At 41.1% G+C, this 22,460-nt stretch overlaps 1 pseudogene; it reads right to left on the bottom strand.

The window, feature by feature from the left end:
- Nucleotides 1–13,776: 13,776 nt before the first annotated feature.
- On the bottom strand, nt 13,777–14,503 carry LOC142449239 (AP-5 complex subunit sigma-1 pseudogene; annotated as a pseudogene).
- Between the last annotated feature and the right edge of the window lie 7,957 nt (nt 14,504–22,460).

The raw sequence follows: 22,460 nt of genomic DNA, 5'->3' as shown, positions 1-22,460 counted from the left end.
TCTTCATTTTTGTCAATATGTGCTTCACTCTTCTTCATGGCTGTATGGAATGACTACTTTTTAGATGAAATTTTGGAAGTTAGCATGCAAAGTCCAGCATGTAGTTGGTGACTTTGATATAATATACTTTAATTTAAGATTTTAGCTAGTGGCTGAGAACAGGTATAGGTAGATGCTTTGGGTAATTCAATTTATTGAGAAATTTAGTTGAGAAAGTTCAGGGTACTTCAGTGCCCTCACCAATGTTCCCTTTAACAGGAATAGAATTACCCCAGATAGTAACCATACTCTCTCACAGGGATTTGTAGAACATCAAATTCAACTTCATAATTTTCTAAGTGACGTAACTCATCTTCATTTGTCTAACGATGTTCCTGGAAAAATCAGAACTTAGTAACTTGAGCCCAATGAGTTCAGCTCTCTCAAACAATCCATGCTCTGTGTGAATAAGAAAGTGCGATAAGAAAGGGAAAACACTTGGAAAAGGCAAACGAGAACATTATTATTGGCTGTGTTTATCATCACAGTTCTTCCAGAGGATTCCCTGCTGCTTACTCTCTGATTGACAAATTGTCACCCTTGTTTACAGGCGAAAATTCATCAGGCCATTTCTACATTTAAAAATGACACTCTCACACTTGTAAAACACGTACATTTTAAATTCTCTGTGGCTTTTGGTTTAAACTTACAAAAAAATGCCCTGGTCCTGTAGTGAGCTAAGTCTTAGGCTACTACCCCACCAATTCTGACTCTGTCCTATAGGATCACCGTGGGATGGAATTGACAAGACAGCGTGGGTTTTTTGTTGGTTTGGTAAGACTTGCAAACTTGAGCATTCTGTGCGGTTTCTGCTTGCGTTCTCAGTTTACAAGGGGCTATTTCACCAGTGTGCCTCTTTTGTCCAGACGTGGGACCAAGACACGTTTACAAGGATTTGTGCTGATGTAGCAGACTTTTTTTAGCCTGAAACAGATGTGCTGTTGATGCATTTGTCATAAAAACATTTTATTTTAATCTTAATCAGTTAATCCCAAAATGATTTTTATCAGTTTTATATTTTGTGTGTGTGTGTGTGTGTGTGCATCTATGTCCCCCTCCCCCCCTTACTCTGGCTTAGCCAGAATAACCCAGTTTTCTTACAGAGAGAGCTGTAATTTGCATTTTCAGTATTTCCTCTTCATAAAAGACTCAATTTTTGTTAAATGAAGACCAGATCATTGTCTTTCTTGTCACTTGAAGCTATGAAAACATGCCATTGACTTTCTTTGACTAGCATTGCCCTGGAATTCTTTTCTCCAAGAATAAGAGACCCTAGTTGGTGTTTTTTGCAATATAGGCTCATTTATCTTGACTGATCTGTGTTGATAAGATCTGCTGTCTCCAAACTCACTCACAAGTAAGAAGGGAATGGGAAAGAAGATAGCAAAGTCTATACATTTCAGATAGAAAAAGGAATTATATTTGCTGTATTGCTTCTCTCTTGAATAGAATTTAAATTGAATGTTTATTATGAATTACTTGAGATTTAACGAAGCCTACATTATCAATTTGTACTTTTACCCAGGTGTGAGCAATTATGGGTACCAGGATAACCTGAAAGCTATTGGATTAGGCAGTTTATTACTATAGAGGTTAACTCTGGTACAGTTACACACTCATAAAAAGCAAACCAAACCCATTGTCGGTGAATCAATTGTGACACAGCAAGTGATTTCCGTAAGGGTTTTAAGATTATAAATCTTCTCAAAAACAGACAGCCATATATTTCTCCCTCTGAGAGAAAATCTTGTTCTGTATGTTTGACTTTTCTCCTCCTGTGGTGGTATAGTTGTTAAACAGTGTGCTGCGGTCTTCCTGGTCAGCAGTTCAAAACCACTAGAAGCTATGCGGGAGACAGACTGGCATTTCTACTCCTGTCAACATTTAGCTTCAGAAATGCACAGGGGTCAAGAGGAGTCAGCATTAACTCGATGGTAGTGAGTTTATGAATAAGTATCATTTGTTTGTGAAGTTTTGAATCTTTCCATGTGCTTGAAATCATATGTGTAACTGATGCATAAGTCAGCATAAAATACATTAACATGTCGGTAAAGGGAGCTTTGCTATCTTTCAGCATGATAAATACATGATATATTTTAGATGAATTTAATTAGATTCCAAATATATAACATTATCACAAATATAACCAGAATAGACAGAAAAAAATAAAGAATTATAAAAGCTGAACATTATTAAAACTGTATGTAAGGACTTTTTTATAGAGAGAATAGCTAATCGAGTTGTTAATTTTTCATCAGTTTTAAAGTGAAACTAAATACAAAGTAAAACTATTTCAATTTATTAAATCCTTAGGAAATGTATTAAATAAAGATTTACATATATTATTGTTGTTAAATATATACATAACACAAGATTTACTGATTTAATGCTTTTGTCCACATTTCTGCTCTCTAAAGACTTTCAATTTTTCTGTAGTTGTTGAATTTGAAAATATAAATAGCAAAAATTTATGTCCATTCAATTGAGCTCATGTAGATATTTCTTAAAATAGCATAACACAAGAAAGACTTTTTAAAGCTAAACTAAATTATTATTTGGTGTTAAGTCTTTAGAAGATATTTTTTGGCTTAAAGTTTGCAGAGTAACCCAGGCCTATAATTAACTGGTTACCCCAGCCTCCATGATTTCACAGAGACAAAATAAGGAGAATTTGAAATTCTGTTCTACATTTTTCACATCTTCATCAGAATTCATTTGTAGGATATTTAATGGGAAAAAATTCCAGCAATTGTTGCCAGGCAACTTTCAGTTCTGGAAAGGAAGATGTTGCTCATGGACACAATTAGCCATACATCTCATACCTTCTTTTATTTCTGACTCTCCTTCTGGGGCTGTTCCATGTGAATGGTCACATGAAATCGCTTACAACCCCAGATAATACACCCCAACTAGGAAGCAGAACAGAGAATTAAACACTATTAGCATAGTTAACGGGGATGTCCCATGAACCATGACCCTAAACTTCCAAACCAAGGAACCAAATCCCATGAGATGTTGTGGTACCTAAACAGCTTCAGCAACTCTTCTTTTTTAATGTCATTGTGATATATATTTAACACACAGTTTCCTAATTTGTCATTTTACAGGTTGTGGGGCTATTAATTAATTTACATGGTTCTTCTAGCCAAAGCCTTTGTAACTGCTGTCTCGTCCCACGTGGATCTGGATAAGATGGTAAGAGGAGACACTGATAGACTTCTCCGCTGAGTAACTGTTAACATGATTCATTGAATTGCCATGCTTCTGGATACAACATGAACCTTCTGGGAAGCAGGAGAGGGATTTCATTATCAGTCAAGGCTGGAGTGCATCCTCTATACTCCATGAACCTCCTTGATCCAGAAGACAGGAACAGTAGCAGAACAAGTTAATGAGTGACAAATTAACTTCCTTAATAAACCCTTACTCATGAATATTATCTGTGAGTTCTGTGTGATCATTCAAATGAATATTACAACCGAGATGGAAAAGCAGAGAATGTTGTGTGAATGGCAAAGCAGTTTACTGACAGCAACCACAAAAGTTGGCTTTGCAAGCCGACTCATAAACCATGAATCACATGATTTATTTTGCTTAATGGTTTCTGTATTTCCAGATGACTGCATTCCAATAAAGTATTCGCAATAGATTTCAAAGTTTCATGACTTAGAAGTCACAGAAACATCTAATTCTGTGCATGTTCTTCTTTTTTATAATTATTTTATTAGGGGCTCATACAACTCTTATCACAATCCATACATACATCATTTGTGTACAGCACATCTGAACATTCATTTCCCTCATCATTCTCAAAACATTTGCTCTCCACTTAAGGCCCTGACATCAGGTCCTCATTTCCCCCCTCCCTCCTGCTCCCCCCTTCCTCATGAGTTCTCCACAATTTATAAATTATTATGTTGTCATATCTTGCCCTGCCTGACGTCTCCCTTCACCCACTTTTCTGTTGTCCATCCCCCAGTGAGGAGGTCACATGTAGGTCCTTGTAATCTCTATCCTCTTTCCAACCCACCCTCCCGCTACCCTCCCAGTATCGCCACTCACACCACTGGTCCTGAAGGGATCATCCACCCTGGATTCGCTGTGTTTCCCGTTCCTATCTGTACCAGTGTACATCCTCTGGTCTAGACAGACTTGCACTGTAGAATTCAGATCATGATGGGGGGAAGAGGGAGGGAGCATTTAGGAACTAGAAGAAAGATGTATTTCTCATCGTTGCTACATTGCACCTTGACTGGCTCGTCTCCTCCCCTAGTCAACCTCTTCAAGGGGATCTCCAGTGACCGACAAATGGGCTTTGGGTCTCCACTCTGCACTCCCCCTTTCATTCACTATAGTAAGATTTTTTTTTTGTTTTGACGATGCCTTATACCTGATCCCTTCGACAACTCATGATTGCACAGGCTGGTGTGCTTCTTCCATGTTGGCTTTGTTGCTTCTCAGCTAGATGGCCGCTTGTTTACCTTCAAGCCTTTAAGACCCCATACGCTATACCTTTTGATAGCCAGGCACCATCAGCTTTCTTCGACACATTTGCTTATGCACCCATTTGTCCTCAGCGATTGTACCATCGAGGTGCACACCCAATGATATGATTTTTTGTTCTTTGATGCCTGATAACTGATCCCTTTGGCACCTCGTGATCACACAGGCTGGTATGTCCTTCCATGTGGGCTTTGTTGCTTCTGAGCTAGATGGCCTCTTGTCTACCTTCAAGCCTTTAAGGCCACAGATGCTATATCTTTTGATAGCTGGGCACCATCAACTTTCTTCACCACACTTGCTTATTCACCCGCTTTGTCTTCAGCGGTTGTGTCAGGAAGGTGAGCATCATAGAATGCCAATTTAATAGAAGAAGTATTCTTGCATTGAGGGAGTACTTGAGTGGAATGTCCTTCTGCTACCGTAATACTAAACTTATAAATATAGGCACATAGATATATTTCCCCATCCTCATATATAAATATATTTGCATATGTACATTTCTTTATCTAAACTTACTATGTCCTTTGCCTCCCAGCTCTTTCCTCTATTTCCCTTGACTTTCCTCCTGTCCCACTATCATGCTCAGTCCCCACGTGGGTTTCAGCAATTCCTCTTGGGTACATTAACCTTGATCATGCTCTACCAGGCCTCCCATACCCACTCACCCCAAATTGTTCTTAGATTAGTTCTTTCATTTACTGTCACACATATTCCCTCCACATCCAGTGACTATTATGAAAGAGCCATTGCTTGAAGTGCTGAATGTCTGGATTAAGAGATAGAGGTGTAGCAATAGAACAGTTTCTTGTGGGGAGGGCAGTTTCTAAAATTCATTGCAAGAAATAAGATGAGTTACAATGAACTGTCTTGACCCAGTGAAGAAAAGCTCAGGAGGTTGAGCTTAGATTTTGCATTTTCAGGGATGTCTCGTGAGAGCGTTCTAGGGTAAATGGTACAGTGGATTGTGGACAGTTGTAAAAATATTGTGCAGCAGCAGCACATTTATCATGAATTTTGATATGGCCCCTTAGAAGCAGTTCTCATGTTTGTATCATCAGAATATGCTCAAAGATGGTAACTTAGCAGAAAGTTCATAGGAGGTCAAATGCTGATCCTGTCTTACCCAACCCCCTGCACTGTGAACTGAGGATAATAGCTGCAGGTGTTCACTAAATTTTTATATGATGTCCACACAAGATTATGGATCTGGAAGCATATTTTGAATTGTAAAACCTTGTAACATGCCATTGCTTGAGATTGTTAGTTTTCAAATACATACAAGCAGAAGTCTGGGGAATATCCCTGGGAATGGTTACTAAGGGTGTGGGATACTGGTGCACGAGATGCAATATTAGACCGGTCTGAGTTTCGGGATATGGGACCCCCTAAGCACAGACCCTTCTTTCACTGTCTCTGTAAGAGAGGCTAAGAGAGGATCTAATTCTTCATTTGGTTGGTTCAATTAAGCATGGACTGCCACATGGCCTAGATTAGACCAACTTGAAGTACCTGACCTACCTTGGTACACTGTCGAGGAAGGTACCAAAAGCTTAGAGAAATTGGTATGCTGGAATGGATCTATCAGGATATTCCCATAGACCCAAAAAGGGGGTGTCCTGAGGACATACTTTTTACCACAACCATAAGGAACAAGTTTGTGAAGTGGGTCCCAGCATCTCTTCAGACTCCTGTAATTGCTATTTTATGTGCACCAGGATTAACAGTGGGTACTGCCCTAAGTGAATTCTGACATTTGCCTACAATGGGCCCGATTGGACCCTGTGATGGTAGAGGGCAGGTGTCAGCACTGAATCAACAGAGACAGGGTGGGCGTGCTTATAATAGACAACAAGGTTTCCATAGTAAACAAAGCAACCTGTCTCATGTGGAATTATGGCATTGACTACTTAGCCACAGTGTTCCTAGGTATGAAATAGATGGGAAACCTACTAAATATTTAGGTCAGCTGTACAGGAAAAAGAATGGTAGATCAGGTGAACATCAGAATAGACAGTCATGATCGCTCAACCAATTCCCAGACCTGAGCCAGTTTACAGACCCACAACCCCTTGAATGAAAGGGAGGCCAGGTCCCTTTCAAGGAGGACCCTGCTACATCACCGAAGGTCTATACCCTTAGTCTTTCTTCTAGTCTTCCCCAAAGGGACCTGCGGCCTTTCCCAAGAGTGACTGTTCATTGGGGGAAAGGAAATAATCAAACTTTTCGGGGATTAGTAGACACCAGCTCAGAACTGACACTAATTCCAGGAGACCCAAAATGTTTCAAAGGCCCTCCAGTCAGAGTGGGGGCTTATGGAGGTCAAGTTATCAATGGAGTTTTAGCTCCTATACACCTCACTGTGGGTCCAGTGGGCCCCCGGACACATCCTGTGGTTATTTCCCCAGTTCCAGCAGAATGCATCATTGGAATAGACATACTTAGCAACTGGTAAAATCCCCATATTGGAACCCTGAAATATGGAATAAGGGCTATCATGGTGAGAAAGGCCAAGCGGACACCATTAGAACTGCCAATGCCTAGGAAATAGTAAACCAAAAGCAGTACCACATTCCTGGAGGGATTGCAGAGATCAGTGCCACCATCAAAGACTTGAAAGATGCAGGGTGGTGATTCCTACTACATCCTCATCTAACTCACCTATTTGGCCTGTAACGAAGACAGATGGATCCTGGAGAATGACAATGGATTATCATAAACTTTAGCAGGTGATGACTCCAATTGAAGCTGTCATTCAAGATGGGATTTCATTGCTTGAGAAAATTAATACTTGTACTGGTACTTGGTATGCAGCTATTGATCTGACTAATGCCTTCTTCTCAATACCAGTCTCGAAGGACCACCAGAAGCAGTTTGCCTTGACCTGGCAGGGGCAACAATATACTTTCACAACTCTCTCCCAGGGGTACATCAGCTCTTCTGTCCTGTGCCATAACTTATTCCGAAGGGACCTTGATCACCTGTCTATTCCACAAAATGTCACAATGGTCCATTATATTGATGACATTATGCTAATTGGCCCCACTAAGGAGGATGTATCAAAGTCTCTAGATTCATTGGTACAATATCTGTGTACAAGAAGTTGGGAAATTAACCCAATGAAGATTCGGATACCCTCCACATCAGTAGAATTTCTAGGTATCCAGTGTTGTGGGGTATGTTGAGATATTCCTACTGAAGTGAAGGATAAGCTATTGCATTTAGCACCCCCAACAACTAAAAAAGAGGCACAACACCTAGTGGGTCTCTTTTGATTTTGGAGGTAACATATTCCTCATTTGGGTGTTCTACTTCACCCTATTTATTGAGTGACATGAAAAACCTCCAATTTTGAGTGGGGCCCAGAACAAGAAAAGGCTCTTCAACAGGTTCAGGGTGCCATGCAAGTTGATTTGTCATTGGGACGATATTATTCAGCTGACTCAATGGTGCTAGAGGTGTCCGTTGTTGCTAAAGATTCAGTGTGGAGTTTCTGGCAGACTCCTATCGGTGAATCACAGCGTATACCGTTGGGATTTTGGAGTAAAGACCTGCCATCCTCCGCAGACACGTACTCCATCTTTGAAAAACAGCTGTTGACCTGTTACTGGGCCTTGGTGGAGACTCAACGCCTCACCATGGGCCACCAAATCACCATGAAGCCTGAACTACCCATCATAAACTGGGTATTGTCTGACCCACGTAATCATAAAGTTGGACGTGCGCAGCAACACTCCATTATTAAATGGAAGTGGTATATACGAGATCGGGCCAAAGCAGGACCTGAAGGGACAAGTAAGCTGCATGAAGAAGTGGCCCAAATGCCCACAGTCTCCACTCCTGTCACTTTGCCTCCTTTCTCCCAGGTTTCACCTATGGCCTCCTGGGGAGTTCCTTACAATACTTTTACTGAAGACCAAAAAAGTCATGTTTGGTTTACGGATGGCTCTGCACAGTATGCAGGTGCCACTCGTAAGTGGACAGCAGCAGCACTACAGCCCCTTTCTGGGATCTCCCTAAAGGACAGTGGTGAAGGGAAATCTTCCCAATGGGCAGAACTTTGAGCTGTGCATCTGGCCATTCAGTTTGCATATGAAGAAAAATGGCCAGATGTGAGACTGTATACTGATTTATGGGCTGTGACTAATGGCTTGGCTGGATGGTCAGGGGATAGGAAGGACCATGATTGGAACATTTGTGACAATGAGGTGTGGGGAAGAAGTATGTGGATAGACCTCTCGGAATGGGCCAAGAAATTAAATGTATTTATATCTCACGTGAACGCTCACCAAAGGATTACCTCTGAAGAGGAGGACTTTAATAATCAAGTGGATAAGATGACACGCGCTGTGGAGACTCGTCCTCCTCTTTCCTCTGCCACTCCTGTTATTGCCCAATGGGCACATGAACAAAGTGGACATGGCGGCAGAGATGGAGGTTATGCATGGGCACAGCAACATGAACTTCTACTCACCAAGGCTGACTTGGCCACTGCCACTGCTGAGTGCCCCATTTGCCAGCAGCAGAAACCAACATTAAGTTCAAGATATGGGATCATTCCTCGGGGAGATCAACTAGCAACTTGGTGGCAGGTTGATTACATAGGACCACTTCCATCATGGAGGGGACAGCGTTTTGTTCTTACTGGAATAGACACCTACTCTGGATATGGATTTGCCTTCCCTGCACGTGATGCTTCTGCCAAAACTACTATTCGTGGACTTACAGAATGCCTCATCCACCGGCATGGCATCCCACATAGCACTGCTTCAGATCGAGGAACTCACTTTACAGCAAATACAGTGCGGCAATGGGCCCATTCCCATGGAATCCACTGGTCGTATCATGTTCTTCATCATCCTGAAGCTGCTGGCTTGATTGAACAATAGAATGGGCCCTTAAAGACACAATTTTGGTGCCAACTAGGTGGCAACAACTTGCGGGGCTGGGGCAATGTTCTCCAGGAAGCTGTATACATTCTAAACCAGCAGCCAACATATCGTGCTGTGTCTCCAATAGCCAGAATTCATGGGTCCAGGAACCAAGGGGTGGAAGCTGGAGTGGCACCACTGACTATTACTCCTAGTGATGCACTTATAGCATTTTTGCTTCCTGTCCCAGCAACCCTGTGTTCCTCAGGCCTGGAGGTCCCGAAGGAACTTTCTCACCTGGAAGTACAGCATGGATTCCACCAAACTGGCAGCTGAGAATGCCCCCTGGCCACTTTGGGCTTCTCATGCCTTTGGACCAACAGGTCAGGAAGGGTGGCACTGTACTAAGTGGTATGATTGGTCCTGATTACCAAGGAGAAATTGGACTGGTACTACATAATGGAGGCAAAGAAGAATATGTCTGGAATCCAGGAGATCCCATAGGCCGACTCAGTGTTACCATGCCCTGTGATTAAAGTAAATGGTAAATTAGAACAACCCAATCCTGACAGAACTTATGATGACCCTGACCCCTTAGGAATGAAATTCGGGGTCACCCAACCAGGCAAAAAACCACAGCCAGCTGAGGTGCTTACTGAGGGCAACGATAATACAAAATGGGTCATAGAAGTTGATTGCTGATAGTAGAATTGATAGTTCTACCTATCAATTATGACCACGTGATCAGTTCCAAAAGCGAGGTTTGTAATTGTCAATGTATTTTCTTTTTATGTCATTATTCCATATCTTTCATTTGTTCAGGCATGATATATCAGATACAATTAGACTCAGTGTGTTTTCATTTATATATATGATAGATAATTGATGATAAGTATAAGTGTGATTTCATCAATGTCCTGAAATTATATACATATATATGGCTAAAGAATTGTGTACAGGTGCCAGGTTGGCAAGGGATGGATTGAGATAGTTAGTTTATTGTGCCAGCCTGGCCGATAAACAAATGTGGGATTAATTGAAGTGCAGAGAGATAAATGGATTGGTGAGCCTCTCCTTTCTTGTCTCTCGCTTTTTGATAATTGGACCAGTGTGCGGCTGCCTTGCTTGTTTTGTCCCTCAATTTGCAAGCTACACTGCCTGTGGGACACCTACCCCTGGACTGCGGCACTGTAATTTGAGGCTCCTTTAAGACCAGCCTCGCCAGAGAATTGGAATGTACATCTCTGGAGCTGGGGACTGACACTTGGAACCTGACTGACGATTGGTGACCTGCCTTGCGATCTGCTGCCTGTGCCGGGATAGCCTAAATCTCTCTACAGAGGACTACCTGGAGGCCCTCAAGATTTGAAGGACTGCCAGTGTCTCACAACTCTCTCATGGGAGTGAGTTGCACTGCGCCATTAGTACTGCTTTATAATTTAACTGTTCATTTCTTGTATTATATATATATATCTGTATATAATTTAACAGTTCATTTTTTGTGTTATGTATCTATCTATCTTTTAAATATATATGTAAAATTATCAGCAATCTGATTTTGTCTCTCTAGAGAACCCTAACACAACCACCTACTATTCTATTTATTGACCCTCAGTGAGAACAAATTGATTTCTTTAAGTATTAAAACAGAATGTATTATTTTTAAGGAATCTTTTTGTTTGGTTGCTAAGAAATAATAATATTGAATGTTTTTTCTCAGTAATACAACTTGATATAAGTTTTGATAGAGACAGAGTGTTTCTTTAAAAAAAGACAGCCCTCAAACTCATTCATTCGTTCTTTTTTACTTTGCATCATCTCTTGGTTGTTAACCCCTCTGCCAGGCCCAGGAGATATAGCATATGGATGCCCCTTTCATTTAGTTTGGAGTCCAGGGAGAACAAGAGTCCTAAGTCACATAACCATATAGACAGCATTAAAATCTGTAGTATATGCTTGGAGGGAAAGCTAGTGCTTTGCATTAAGAGGTCACAATAAGAGGGATTGACTTAGGAGTGTCTAGGGAGGTTCTCTTAGGAGAGAGTAAGAAGGGATTCATAGAAAGAAGAGGTGGACGTGGGTTAGGAGAGAAACATGAATAACACAAGAAACAATATATACAGAGAAGTGGACTGGAAAACTTCAAAGATTGGAAATACTTCAGTGTGACTGGAGTGCTAGACTGAGGTGGAGGAGGAGGGAAAATGGATGTTGGAAATAGCAAAGGCTGGACAATGCAAGGATTTGTAGGGTATTAAAAGGCAGATCACCTTTCTGCCAATGACTAATGGGAAGACACGGCAAGGTTTTTTGATGTTTAGGAGAAGGGTGCTCTTCTTGAGTTAGTGTTTTTATTTACTACCACACCTACCTACTCAAAATCCAGTTAATATGGAGAAATGGCAGGTGGGATCAGGAGTGGATGGCTGATATTTTACTTGAGAGTTGAAGATGGGTTGAGAAGTGATGGAGACAGAGAAACATGGATGAAACAAAGTTGTCTATAGTTGGTGGTGATGTGGCTATGGAGGTAAGAGACACGACTTCTGTCTTTCTGGATTTTGCAGTTGGATGAATGCTGCTGGTGCTATTCTTTGCCAACTTGATAATGGACTGGACTGTTTGTAGGACGTTGGGGTGCATGGAGAGTGTTGGTTCGGGATTCTTTGGGTGGTGCAGACACTTAACTTGTGAAGGATATGAAGGCTTGGTCCTTCTACTCTGCTTTCAAGGACAGTGGCAGAAAAGCTTAGGAGTCGAGTATGGACAAATCAGCCACTGATAACTCAATGCAACACCTCTGCTGGGACACACATGGCTTGCCATGAGTTAGAACTGACTCAACAGCCACTGTTGTGTTATAGGAAGTTAGGTGTTTGCATATTAGATTCTTAAATGCCCAGAATATCTCTTGGCTGTAAGTATGTAAAAGAAAACATAGAAAAAATAAAAAAATGTAAATGTGTGCATTTTAAGTCCAAGCTACATTATCATTAGTATCACCTTGAGACTTAATTTAAAAAGACATAGTATAAAATTTCTGAGGGTATGAAAAGATGGAGTTTTCAAGATCTTAGATTTCCCTCTTGATATTTAAAATCCTTATAATTGTGTTAATAAAAGTTTTGAGAAATTAGATTTCAGGTTTTAGAAGCTAGGATATTTCACATATATTTTTGTTCTGTTTTAAAAAAATTGGCAGTGTTTCCAAAGAAATGATAACAAGAGAGTTATTTATATGTAGTGAATAAGGAAGGAATATTAATTGTTGATTTTATGATCTTATGAAATTTGTCTCTTAATTTCATATAAAATCCATATCCTTTGTCTTGCCTATTTTGACATATTCTATTGCTCAGATTTCTTGTACATTTCAGATGCTTAGAAATAAATCAGTTTCTAGACCAGGGGTCCTCTAACTTTTCAAACGGGGCCAGTTCACTGGCCCTCAGACCTGTTTGAGGGCCAAACTATAGTTTTTAAAAAACTATGAACAAAATTCTATGCACACTGCACATATCTTATTTTTTTTGCGGGGGGGGGGGGGAGGTGAAGGCTACAAGGACTTTATTCAGACCCCCAATCCAGAGAGGTGTTCACTGACAAAGCAACACCAAACCCAATGCCAGGAGTGCATTCGGACTATGACCCCGCATAAGGTCCTGAGACGCTCCGTATGGAAGACCGCTTCATCCTTCTCCCGCCCTCTTGGTGGTAGACCTGCATTACTTAGACTCGTGGAAACAGGGTGAGATCACCCAGGCCCGAGTTTTCATTCAAAATGAGAACGCAGACGACGCTGCTCGCACCCACCAGACTAGTGCCTTCTCTCCTCCAGACGGGCGGGGGTGGGGGGTATGGGGGGGGGCGTCAAGCCTGGATTTTCTGGAGGTATGGGTCAGAACCTAAGAACATAAGAAACAACAAAAGCTCTGAAATGTGGCGGGACCTGGCGCCGAGCTGGCCTCACTGACAACCATCCTTGTTGCTGTTGCCACAGGGGGTGCCAAGTCAGAGCCTGTCCATGTGGCAGGCACAGCGCCCCCACGCGCACTGGCGCGCCCATGGGTTTGAGAAGGCGATGCGGGCAGTGTGCAGAGCAGAACCCCCTTGCTGCCCTGGCCCCAGCTGCTGTGAGTGGAGCAGTGGGCGAGCTCGACACGCGGTCAGAATCAGTCATGTCCCTGCTCTGGTCCCAGGATGCGCTGTGATCCTGGAGCCCTGGCCCGTCCATTTGTCCTGTGTGGGGCAGCACATCAGAGCTGGGTGCAGGCTGTGCGGGAGGCAGAGGCCGAGCTTCATCTGACTGTGCCAGGCCTCTGTCCTCCCTCCCACCCTCTCGGGCAGCCCCTCTCTAGGGAGAGGGTCAGACGGTCCAGGCAGTGCTGAGCTCCTTCTCCAGGCGCTGGACGAACTGGTCTTTGAGGAAGAGCATGTGACCATGGTGCAGGAAGCGGGTGAGGTTGGCCTCGATGCGGTCCGCTCGTAGCAGAAGGTTGGTGCCAGGGGCCAGCAGGCGGAGGTGGTCAGAGAGGAGGCGTGCCAGCAGTCGAATGCTACTCTCAGCCAGAAGCAGGTTCTGATGGGCATCCAGGACCAGCACGAAGCCCAAGGAGCGCATGCCTAGCCACATCACCGTCCTGAGCTCCTGGAAAGGGTTCCCTGCCGCCAGGTGGAAGGTCCCACGTGGGGCATCATGCAGGGCCATTGGTTCATCTGAGGATGACGGAGGCTGTGCAGGTCCACCGATGAATGGCCCGACGCCTGCTGCTGCAGCTGGCACATACGACTCCGCCTGTCTGGCAATGGCCGAGATCTGCTCCCTGCAGAGGAGTCTGTCCCTTTCGGCCCGGTTTGGTCTTGGGTCATCAGGTGACTTCTCGACACCAAAGACACAGGAGTAGAGCACTCGGCAAAAGCCTGTGTCCTCCTCACACGGGGCCCGCAGGGGGTGGATGAGGACCGTGGATCCCAGACCTTTTCCCACGAGTCAGTGGACTTCCAGTCACAGACCGTTCTCCTTGGCAGCAGAGTGAGCAATGGCAGCCGCGTGGCCCTACAGCACCTGTGCACACTGGTTTGGGCACGCGCATAAGCCTGGGTGCGCACAGTGGGTGGGGGGTGCGGTCTGGGTAGTGGCAGGTTGTTGCGAGGAACTTATTTCCCACTGCTGATCATAGGCGTGGGCAACATTCACCGTCCAATCACAGACCCCAGCCCCGAACCCAGTGGGGTGGGGCCGCGCTGGTCACTTGCAGAAAGGGTATGCTGATTGGTCCGCTCCAAGTCCACGCTGACTCTCGGGGCCTCGAGGGGGCGCAGCGGCCCGACGACGGCAATCCCGCGCAGGCGCTGTGCGGAACTTTCCTCCCAGGTGTGGTGCTGGCATCAGCCTGCGAGGGTGGGATTGGCGGAGATGCCTCCACCCTGTGGGCCTGCGGGGAGACGCTGGACAGACATTCCGAGCAGCTATGCAGGGTGCAGGGCTGAGTTTTCCAGCCAGCCAATTAGTAGGCGGATCCTTGCCCTTTGCCCGTAGGCTCCAGTGAAGGTCTTGAGGGTTAGTAGCACATCTTATTTTGAAGTAAAAAACAAAAGGAGGCAAAAACACCCGGCGGGCCTGATAAATGTCCTCGGAGGGCCGCATGTGGCCCGCGGGCCGTAGTTTGAGGACCCCCCTGCTCCGGACTTTTAAAAACTGCAGTGACTGTGGCAATTTTATATCCCTCAGGATAATCAGATTGAGGAATATCATGTTAAAATCTAGATTTATGTAATTCAGTGGGGAAACTTTTCTGAGCATGGCTTACCATCGGAACTGTAAACTTTTTTTCTGGATAATTTTTCAATAATAACTGAAAATTCTTTTTCAATAATCAATAATACTACTAGAATGCAAGGGACTGTTTTTTAAATGCTTATATTTTATTCTGAAATCTTTGCATTTATTTTTAGGTAATGTGCAATTAAACTTGAGATGAAAGTCATATATTGGGGTATGTATGAATTTAAATATATATATAGTAAAAATAATAGATCCATATGCATAATATGTGATCAGTTTTGTTGCATTTTGTCAGGTTGATGCTGATTTTAGCAATGCTATGTGATAAGTTGCCTGAGCTGTGATCTTTACAGGAATAAATTCCCAACCATTTCTCCCTGGGAAAGGCTGGTGCGTTGAATTACCAACCTTTCAGTTCACACACAGATGCTTACCCATTGTGTTCTTACTTGTTTTGAATGACAAAATAATGCCAGCTGGTAGATTCTGAACCATAATAACACATCAGGACGTGGTAAAGCTGCCCCATAGAATTTCCAGCTTATCTAGCTTTTCAGTTAGCAGCAGAGTGATCTATCATTTTGAGGCTTCTTAGTGCTCTATATGGGAGCATCAAACAGCTTGTTGAAATTTTCATTGTCGGTACATTGAAAAGTTCTATGAACTCCTGTAAGTAATTTAATTGATACTGATTGGAACCAATTTTCCTCATGTCTGTGGAATTGAGTATTTGTTGTATAATACAATTCACGTTTTTACTATATTTAATCCTAATGTCAAAATGTGCGTTTGCAATCGAATTTACATAGTTTGTATGATTATTTTAGTGACCAATTGACTATATAAGAAACTTAAGAATAAAAATATCAATAGCCACCTTTTTTGATTATTCAAAACATTACTATCCTACGATGGAGCAAATCTTTGTCCCTTCTGGTGTAGTGTATATCATATAAAGGGGAATTATCAGTTTGTTTATTTTATCAGTTTGTTGTTAGAGATTTAACGATACTAATTGTATTTGATTTGGGTTGGCCAATGGCAGGTAATCCTATGGTATTACAGTTTAATTTATAGAAAGAGTCTTAGACTTAAATAGGATTACTAACCATTTACATATTATGAATTGATCAATACAAAATTGAATCCTATCTATTCTAATGCCTATCTTAGCCACAGACAGACACACACAGAAACACTCAACCCATGACAAAAATGGATAGACTGCACTCAGGTGATTGGTATCCTGGGGCCAAGTAGCTGTGCTGGGGATTTTCAAGAGTGTCCTTAACTATCCATTAGCCAGGGGGTCTTGCCCATTTTCATGCTTAATGGCTCAGTTTTCTCATTTGTATAATTAGTGGAATGGATCATATGATTATTTTAGGCCTCCTTGATCCTAAGGCACATTGATTTTACTTTCAAATTGCTAGGTTTTAGAGGTTATTAGCTGGGTAAGACCTTTATGAATTGAGATGTTTCTGGGAACAAGGGAGAAAGATTTTTTTTTTACATGAACAAATTGGCATAATACATTAGTATAAAAAAACCAGTTGCCGTTAAGTCAATTCTGACTCAGGGATGATCCTAACATTTGTCAGAGAACATTGCTTCAGTAGCTCAGCTTTTAAAGTAAAACTTTAAAGCCAGATCTTTCCCCAAGGCATCTCTGGGTGAATTCAATCCACTGGCCCAGCCAAAACGATTTGCCTCACCTGTGTTTGCTGTTAAGTACCATTCAGGCACAAAGTGACCCCAAGTACTATGGGAGAAAACGTCGCCCAGTACTGTACCATGCTTACAATTATAGCGATGTTTTCTCCATTGCTCAGCCACTGTGACATTCTATCTGCTTGAGGGGCTCTCTCTCTTTGGCTGATACTCTCTTTCACTAAACACGATGTCCTTCTCCAGAGACTGGTCCCTCCTGATAACACATACAAAGTGTGTGAGCAGTCTTGCCATGATAGTTTCCAAGAAGCATTCTGGCTGTACTTTCCCCAAGACAAATTTAAGTAGCTTTTCTGGAAGCCCATGGAATTTTCAATATTTGTTGCTAAAACCATAATTGGAACGCATCGATTCTCATGCACTGTGCAGCTTTCACACATATATCAAGCAATTTAAAGTACCCTGTCTTGTGTCAGGCACACTTTGCTCTTTAAGGTAACAACTGCGCTTTTTTACATGTTAAAGAGATCTTTTGTGTAGCCAACTTACTCAATGCAATATGTCATTTGACTTCCTGACTGCTGTTTGTTTCCTTGGGAGTTGATTGCTGATCACAGTAAATTGAAACACTTGATAAGTTCAATCTTTTCTCTGTCGATCTTGATGTTGTCTATTGGTTGAATTGTGAGGATTTTGTTTTCCTTGTTTGATTCTAACCCATACTGATAGTTGTAGTCCTTGATCTTCATTGGTGAGTACTTAAAGTCTTATTTGTTTTAAAGAAGCAAGGTTGTGACTTCTGTATTATTACAAACTGTTTTTAGAATCTTCTTCAATTCTGATGTTTATAATATAGTTTAGCACCTCAAATATTTACTCAGTGTGAACATTCAATAAATATTGTGAAAGGATACAACCTTGACACACTTTCCTAAACTTAAATTGTTTTTCTGCATAACTGTCTTTTTGTCTCCATACAAGTTCTGCATGAGAATAAGCTTTTTAAAATCTTCATTATTTGTAATGTTATCCATAATTTGTTTTGATCATACAGTGAAATATCTCTGAGTAGTCAGAAAACCATGGAAGTATATTTTAATATTCCCTCTTCTGAGGCGAGATCCATTTGGCATAAACAATGACATCCTCTTCTGAGTCTGGCTTGCATTTCTTGCAGTTCCCTACTAAAGTACTGTAGCTATTTGGGGGTGAAGGATACAATAGCTACACTTTTAAAAAGTTAATTAATTAATTTGCTTTCAGTATGATGTGATCTGTAAAGGCAGCTTTCCTCTCTGTACACTTTTGCCTACATGATATGGTGACTCAGAATTTACTCATTTCAAAAAGCACTCATTTTGTAAGTATCCTTCATAACCCTGTTAGCTCAAGGTTATCTTTCATCTGATTTCCCTTCCTGGTTAGGTTGCAGGCTGAAGACCATTAAAATATCTATTTATATAGTGATCTCCTTTACTAGATTCAAGTAATTCACTTGGTTCTTCTAAGCATCTTAAGACTCCTAGAATTTGAATTTTACTTCCTTGTTGTTTGAATTTAGAGTAGTAAAGTTATTGCCATATTTGTTTAGTACAATAGTAACTTCTGATGCCATTTAAGGTAGTAATTTAAGGATTCAAAATTATTTTAGGCCTTTTTATATTACGGGATTAGATTCACTTGGAAATATGTTTTCTTCCCGTTATTTTACAAAACTTTATTTAAAGTAGATTGATGTGGATAAATATATGCTAGTTACTAGACTTACACTGCCGTGAGCGTTCTTTCACTGTTCTCATCCCCATTATTTTAAGGTCTTTATCACAGATACTCTAACAGCAGTTATCAAATGACCGTGGATCCACATCAAACAGAATTGTTAGAGATCAAGCTAAGAATACACTAGCACTCGAATGTTTGATGGTTTAAATAGTTTTAATCTCTCTCTCTCTGCTTCACTGCCACTGAATAAATACTTACTCATAGTCACCCTTTAGGACAGAGGAGACCTGCCCTCGTACATTTCTGAGACTGAAATTGTTTATGAGGGTAGAGAGCCTCAGTTTTATTAGACAGACCTGCTGGAGGTTTCAAATTGCTGACTTGCAGATTGCTGCCTAACACCCATCTGGGTGATAAGTAATCAAGTAGTGGTAATTTTATATGGTTTCAACCCATATATGAAAGTTTAGTATGGCATGCATTAAAATTACATATACATAAATATGTAAAGGTGATGGATACCTAAATATATATTTTTAGAAATGGGTACTAAACAAAAAGATCAAAATGTGGAGCTATTGTTTGTTTCTTAACATATCTCTACCTAGACCCATATAGTTTTGATGTCGGTGTTTTTAGCTCTCTAACTCTTCGCAAGGGATTCTGCAATCTTTTACTTACACCACTCCAAAATAGAATGGTGGGTGTCCTCCAGGGATTCAGATAGTTTAATCTTAGGAACTGAAAGAAGAATGAAGGGGCAGCACCAGTGCTGCAGGGGGAAGAGGTAAACGAAGTGATCACACTACAGCCCTCAATACCCTTGAAAAATAAGCAGGTACACGGTTTTGATTTTTAAAAAAATGCTCAGTGGAAATTTCTTTGCAGTTTTCAATTTCTTTAAATCTTCTTCATTATGAGCCTTGCGATTGTCTTATGTCCCCTGAGAATATCTACCCAAACGGCCCCTTTGTAATCCTCCCAAACTAGTTGCCAGAACATTCTAAACCCCTTCGCCCCCTTGGCTCTAGCCACCCCGCAAGCATTCCCTTGGAACATTCTGTTTTGATTGGACCCTAAGAAGATTCAGGAGAGGATGTTACTGAGGAAACCTGTCTGCAGCCTTCCACTGACCACATCCATTGACAAGTCTGCACATGTTCTGTTTTGAATAAATACAAACTTGTATGAGCTAGACCCCCAGGAACAAGACTATTGGACTCATCCTCCTGGGTATGTCATTGTGTGTGGAATTTGTGAACATGGTAACGACCTGAAGCAAAGCTTATTCAGATACTAATCAAAAAATTTTTTAAAAAAACAGTATAACCAGGTAGATAAATAAAACTATATTTTAAACATTTATATATTCAAGGGGAATAAATATTCTTTGCATATCTTATTTCTTTAAAAGAGAATGTTATTCTCTGTTTTATGAGACAAATCACCACCATAATAGTTTGGAATCAATTTTATTGGGTTTTTTTGGTTCTGTTTTGTTTTGTTTCTGGCAATGGCAACATAATTACTGAATATTTGCAGTTAGTTCTAATGACCGACAAAGTGCAAACTTGATTATATGCCATTAGAAGTATATATTTTTTATGGAAAAGCACAGTTTTCAATATGGCCTTGACACAATCAATACATCCATGTGCTGCTTTCCTTCAAAAGAACGCAAATCACTACAAAACACATTTTAAGGGAAATAGTTTAAAACAGACAATTATAATAAAGAATATATTTTGTGTGTTACTTATTTAAATTATCTGAACATAGAACTACGGCATTGGGTGTACTTGTTTTTAGAAGCTAGCATTACACTAATTGAAATATTGGTAAATATAATTATTCTAAAAATTATGTTTTCCTTGGCCTCCATCATATTTTTTAGTATTGCCTGGCCTGACAAGGTCTTTGGTTTACTCGGGTCAGTTTTTGTAGCTACTGTGTATTTTAGTGCCTTTAGCAGAAGGGTTCATCTCCTAGTGCTGCATCAAGCAATTTCTGTTGTGATGCATGGAGTTTTCATTGACTTCATTTCAGAAGCAGATTTCCAAGCACCACCCTCCCCACCCTACCCCCGCACCCTCTCCCCCGACTCCCATCCCCAGCCTAGTATTTAGTAATCTGGACACTGCTGATCTAGGCACCATTGTCGATCTGGCTGGTATTAGAAATAACAGTGGCCTCAAACCCAGCATCAGAGAGGAACCCACAGTACAACAGTGAAACAAATTGAGAGACGAGTGGTGACCCAGACTTACTTTAAATATCCACTTAGCTTAACTTCTACATCTCAGATGCCTTCAAGTCTGGGTTCTCTTGTCATTGTCCCTCTTGTCCGTTTGTCCTTCCACTGTAGCACAACTGAGGCATGCTGCCTTGTCCACCTCCCGATTTAATTATGCCACACTCATCCCTATCTTGCCTATTTTGGAACAGGTCATACTTATGCCTGCTCTACAGTTTAGTTCTATGGAATTAATTGGTTTTTAAATAAATTAAAACTTTATATAAGCAAGGAGGTAGATGCCCAACCTTTACTTATTTAGTTAGTATGCATGCTGCTTTTGAAATGGGTTAGGTGAATTATTTCCACCTCTTTCAGTCTGAAGAATCTTACTTATCCTCTTGAGTTCTGTTCTATTGAATATATCATTTCACAGCTTCATTTATTTGGTTTCTAAGACATATCCTAAGTGCTGAGAAATATAACAGGTAAATAATATATCCATCTCTGTGCAGGTATTAGGTATTAGGTGGAGACATAGAAAATGTGTCTTGTTTCAGGAGGCACATAGTTATTTAGAATGGAATTACATGGGTAGCACTTATGTTATCAAAGATCATGTGAGTTTTTTATCAAGATCTAAAGGTAGTGTACTTTTTCTTTGACCATTTGTGATTACTTTCCTTAATATTTCTGTATTATTAGAAATAATAGTACTAGCCATTATAGCCACTGTAGTTTCATACAGTGAACTGTTCATGTTCATCAATGTCATCTTGTTTGAACTCCATGTCAGATGCTTTATGTGAGGCAATAATGTACATTGTTTGATTTTATCCATGTTATATGGTTTACATTATCCAATATTTTCTCATCTGGTTTTATATTTTTATAGTATTCTTTTGTTAGTCTAAAATTTGAGGTCTGTGATGAAGTGCTCAATTTAAAAATAAAATAATATTTGTAACCTAGAATGCAGCATCATAATATGCAGGAGTTCATTAGCTGTAGAGATATTGTAGTGGTTTGAAAACACTTCTGGGGGGTTACTCCCAAACATTTCCCTTTTGATAACAGTGTAGCTATTCTGACCAGAATGCATGAGCAAGAGTCGTACATCTGATCATTTTCTGGTGTCTTATTCCTCTGTACATAGAGAGTGAATGAGGAGCAGGTCCGTGTCGCTAAAAGAGACCTTCTAAGGAGTAAGGACACAGAAACACAGAGATGCCCTTAACACAATATGGCTGATGCTCATCTATGTAGATGAAGCCTAGGTGCCTAGGCACACGGGATGAACCAGGGAGCACAAACGAATTCCAAAATGTTTGTCTCCATTTTTCCTCCCTGAGCCTATATTTTCTTGCATTTTTTTCTTTTAACCCCTCAAGCTGCCACAGGGTATTTAGGATCTACAAGAATCACTGGATTCCTTTTTAAGTTCACCTATTTTGAGCTGGATCCGAGCCTTCACTAATGCAAATAAAATCATTGCTAGAAGAGTTACCTGTTTTTTTTTCTGTCACTGACAAATTTATTGTTTCTTTCTGTTCCATTTTCCATTCTTCTCCACACTCCTAATACACTCGTGCACATATAATAGTATACGTAATTGAAAATTGTAGAGCTAAGAAATATA

Source organism: Tenrec ecaudatus, chromosome 5, assembly GCF_050624435.1.
Source record: "Tenrec ecaudatus isolate mTenEca1 chromosome 5, mTenEca1.hap1, whole genome shotgun sequence".
In the NCBI taxonomy this organism is placed as follows: Eukaryota; Metazoa; Chordata; class Mammalia; order Afrosoricida; family Tenrecidae; genus Tenrec; species Tenrec ecaudatus.
This window is presented reverse-complemented; position numbering and strand designations above follow the sequence as displayed.